At 41.7% G+C, this 5,000-nt stretch overlaps 1 protein-coding gene across 1 annotated transcript in view; it reads right to left on the reverse strand.

The window, feature by feature from the left end:
• LOC145408720 (G-protein coupled receptor moody-like) overlaps window positions 1-5,000 on the reverse strand; it is a 225,030-nt gene that overhangs the window by 14,302 nt on the left and 205,728 nt on the right. The gene's annotated exons all lie outside the window — the stretch shown is intronic.

The raw sequence follows: 5,000 nt of genomic DNA on the forward strand, positions 1-5,000 counted from the left end.
TTCAAGATGGAGAGATGGCAACTTTAGGCTAAAGTAGAGCAAAACGAGTGTAGTTCACCCATTTGGCAGGGTGTACTGTCATGGCCCATCCCCACCACAAGTCCGTCCCATCCCATCCATTTCTTCGTCACCCACCTCCATACATTAAGCCCACAACCACCACGATATTTCCACGCCTGGGATGCAAGCCTCGTTGGTGTAGGAAGCTCCCTAACACCTCCTTAGCAATTTATCTACTGTATGGATAATGGTGTTTAATATCGGTTTATACGTTATTTATGGAGAGTATGGAGATTTTGGAACTATTTATGTAACACAAAATGGGAGAGTAAAGTGTAATGAAAAAATAAATCGCTAAAGAAAAGGTGCCACAGAGCTTCCTTCCCCGAGGAGAACACAGGCCTTGGAGGAAACTTTAAACCAGTCCTCGTCGGTTATGGAAGCTCCCTAGCACCTCATTCTTAGCGATTTATTTTTGGATACTGCTGGTTGACATCAATTTATATGTTACTTATGCTGACTATGGTGATATTGATTTAAAGGATACAGAAGAGGATAGTATGGAGCAATAAGCAAAATAAATCGCTTAAGAAGAGGTTTAAGGAGTTAAAATCAATTTGTATGTCTTGTTGAATATGGTGGTGTCTGAATGTTTTAAATGAAAGATGATAGCAAGGAGTAATTAGCAAAATAAATCGCTTAGGAAGAGGTGTTACGGAACTTCTTTAATCAACGAGAATACTGTCCTATGTCTCTAACATATTTTCACAGGGTGTATTCTTCCACCTCAGTTCCACCGCCTACTAATACTCCAGCCCATCCCGCCCAATCCTTTGCTCACTTCGCCTTTTTTTTTTTTTTTTTTTTTTTTTTATACCCCCAGTGACTGCTTCGTGGCGCGACGCAGGCCATACGGTCCACAAACTCGGTACTTACGATAAGCAACTCTCCATAACAGTTAAATATTATCATGTGTATAGTTTTGCTTTTGTAATATTTCCGCTTTATATTCACTAGTTTGGCTGTGAGGTGTATGAATCAACACAAACGTATGTAGATGGAATCTCATATAACTTATTCGTAACTTATGCTTTTGGCTTTCAAGAATTCGCAACACCTCGTCCTAAGTGATTTATTGGACGCATAACACCTGAATATCCTCGAGTATGGTACTGTATAGGCGTTAATATGTCATAGTTATAGTTATGTAATAATTATAGGCACTAGTATATGTCTCATATCACAACGTGCAGTATGTAGTGTCTGCTGGAAACATACACAGCTTCTCATTAGGAATGTCAATCCACATGATGTATATCCACAATCCTGTTGGCGCAGACCATCAAGAATGTCTTAACACAGGATGTATCTCAGACAATCTCTTTTTACTTCAGACGATACAAGAATTTCCTGATACGAGCAGGTTAACCAGACTAAGCCAGTTACCTGACATCATGGAAACTAACCATTGAAATCTACCAGACACTACATCCCCACCGAGCCGTATATATTCTCAGATTTCGAAGGGCGTAGTCAAAGAGCCCGAGTGTACGATCGAGGGCAGATGGCAGGAGATGGGGTCAGCTAGGAGGTTTGTCGTCACGCAACGTTACACTGTCAATCACATTTCGATATAACTGTGTACAGTAAACTCCGTAACCCAAGAGTGCCTATAACTCACCTCACCAACATTACAAGATAGACAGAGAGGCCATTGAGGCAGAGCGGCAGCTACCCCGCAACGAGCTTTCCAACGCCTCACGATTTTATCAATAACTGCCCACGTTAATCTCCACTTCCTGAACTACTATTATCTACAAGGGCAGCGCTATCAACACCGGTGGCTGCTGCAATCTACGGTACAGCTACGATACACCTACAATCTCCCTCTATCTAATTATCACCTCGGCTATGTCTATCAACAACTGATGGAAACTATGTCGATATGAAAGGTGAATAAATGACAACAACGAGAATAATTAGGAGAAATATAGAAGGAATATCGCTAATGGAGACGTGTTACAGAGCCTCCAATACCACTCATTTTACTGATCAAGGAGACTATAAATTCGGGCCTAAGCCTGGAATCCAATACAAGTGGGTCAATGAGACGCCCACGACCTGGAAGACAGAATAAGAGCAAGAGTGAAGGAATGAGATGAACGAAATGATTTTTACGAGTCTAATTCTGGATAGACACCTACGAGAAAGGCAAGGGAGAAATTGAAAGCATAGAAAGAAATTAAAAAGTTTTGAGAGACAAATACTGAGGAGAAGGAGGAGGAGAAGAAGGAGAAGAAGATTTTTGCAGAAACACCACTATTCTAATTATTCAGAAGAGGACAATGCTTCCCTAAACACGGCCATGTCAACAAACTGGTACCTTGTGTGTAAGCTTTGGCAGTAGTTTCTTGGTTATAACTCTTTCTCCTTGCTCTCTCTTTCCTATAACATTTTTAGTTTCCATCTTTTCTGAATACTTTTATTCACTTCTTCCCCCTTCTTCTTTCTCGCTTCCTTTCATCTATACTTCTGTCCTCTTTTGTTTGTTTAAGTGTCAATAATTTCAGTAACCTGTGTGCAGACTTTGAGGGTAACATCTTGTATACATGTCTTGACATGTGCTTTCTCTTTCCCCCATCCCTTCTATTTTATTCTCATCATATTCTCGTTCAGTTTTGTCCCCTAATTTCATCTCCTTCCATATGTCCTTCCTTATGCTTCGCTCTTTTTCTATTGCCAGTACACAGTATAACCTCCCGAGTTTGAAACTCTGACGCCAATATCTTAGTAACCTCTCTTTCTAAACTTTTTCCCTTCGTTTTAATTTTCGCTATATAAATGATGTCTCTTCAATGACTTCTTTCTTCCTTCTTTCTGTAATTACTTCCACGTCTTTCCTCTCGTCTCTTTCTCTCTTATCCTCCATCATTTAATCACTGGCGGCAATTTCTGGAAACAATTTCTTTACCCTCAGCTTCCCTAAGAACTTTTTTCTTTTTTGCCATTCTTTTTCATTTTCGCTTTTTCTTGCCTCTCGCTTTCACTCTTCCATGAAAACCTCTCTCTCTCTCTCTCTCTCTCTCTCTCTCTCTCTCTCTCTCTCTCTCGTGTTTCTGTGACCCACTGCCTTATTAGCGTTACTTCTCGCAGTTTGGTTTTAGGGCATTTTTCAACATTTTTTAAGAATAATTTTTGGTTATCTTTTATCAGAGTTCCATATACCCTGTACTGTTGTGTTCTTGTCCATAACAGCAACAGCCAGTCCCGTTACCCCATGTGGAGCGTAGGGGGCCGAGGCTAGGCTAATACTGGTACCGTTAACCCTCTCATTATCGATACAACGCCAGTATTGTATTCCGACTGACGACAGATGATTTTATTCAGCTCAGAGTGGGTCATAGGAGCCAGCAAAGAGTTCGGCCACAGCTGTCAACACTTCCACATCTGCCTTTCAGAGGGTATCAGCAACTGTACTTAACACCCCTGGCAAAGCGGCTTAACTTTCTCGCTACCCCAATTCTGTTGGTGGGTGTGGAGATGAATTTAATAGGATTTTAGGTTTACGATTGTCTGTCTGTCTGTCTGTCTGTCTCTCTCTCTCTCTCTCTCTCTCTCTCTCTCTCTCACACACACACACACACACACACACACACACACAAAAACACACCATATTCTAATCAGCTTTATAAACACTGACACGTATTGAGGTGCAGGAAAGCGACCATCAGCTGTCTCTCCAACTCCTTTGGTCCACTAATGAGTTATTATTTCTATGTTTTCCACCAAGACGCGATTTATTCAACGTAAACAGAGCTCTGGTCGTGCAGTAGCTGCTGTTGTTGTTGATGCTGCTCAACCGTATCTGTCTGATCGAGTAGACCCGTTGATCGCAAGTAAGGAAGTGCTGGTACGTTGTTGTCTCAAAAGGTCCCTACATAGTTGATGTTGTGTCTGTGTTTCACTGAGACATGTGCTGTGCAGTGTTGCATTATGTGTGATATGTTGTGTGGGTGTATTAGACATGTGCTGTGCAGTGTTGCATTATGTGTGTTATGTTGTGTGGGTGTATTAGACATGTGCTGTGCAGTGTTGCATTATGTGTGTTATGTTGTGTGGGTGTATTAGACATGTGCTGTGCAGTGTTGCATTATGTGTGTTATGTTGTGTGGGTGTATTAGACATGTGCTGTGCAGTGTTGCATTATGTGTGTTATGTTGTGTGGGTGTATTAGACATGTGCTGTGCAGTGTTGCATTATGTGTGTTATGTTGTGTGGGTGTATTAGACATGTGCTGTGCAGTGTTGCATTATGTGTGTTATGTTGTGTGGGTGTATTAGACATGTGCTGTGCAGTGTTGCATTATGTGTGTTATGTTGTGTGGGTGTATTAGACATGTGCTGTGCAGTGTTGCATTATGTGTGTTATGTTGTGTGGGTGTATTAGACATGTGCTGTGCAGTGTTGCATTATGTGTGTTATGCTGTGTGGGTGTATTAGACATGTGCTGTGCAGTGTTGCATTATGTGTGTTATGTTGTGTGGGTGTATTAGACATGTGCTGTGCAGTGTTGCATTATGTGTGTTATGTTGTGTGGGTGTATTAGACATGTGCTGTGCAGTGTTGCATTATGTGTGTTATGTTGTGTGGGTATATTCTACAAGCAGGACACGTGTCATGTGATGCCACCCAACCCAAATCTATGCTGGCTGCTGAGGAAGGCTGGCTGATGTCCTGCTCTAAGCCTAGGTAGATAAACTCCATCATATCTATTTAAGGACACCTCTGATGCCTGGATGGAGGGTGGGGGGGAAGTCCTCTTAACCCCCTTCCCTGGCTAGTAGTGTAGTGGTTAATGACAGCTTTATCCACCCCATCCAGGTCTCCCTGTGCTGAATAAAAAGGTTGGGAAATAGCAAGATAGAATACAGTGACAATACGTCATTTGACTGAGGGGAGTAATGTGAAAAACAGTCGTATTTTAGGAAGGTTTGGAGTTTC

This window comes from Coenobita brevimanus, chromosome 78, assembly GCF_032717465.1.
Source record: "Coenobita brevimanus isolate Jiangsu-jjx chromosome 78, ASM3271746v2, whole genome shotgun sequence".
Classification (NCBI taxonomy): domain Eukaryota; kingdom Metazoa; phylum Arthropoda; class Malacostraca; order Decapoda; family Coenobitidae; genus Coenobita; species Coenobita brevimanus.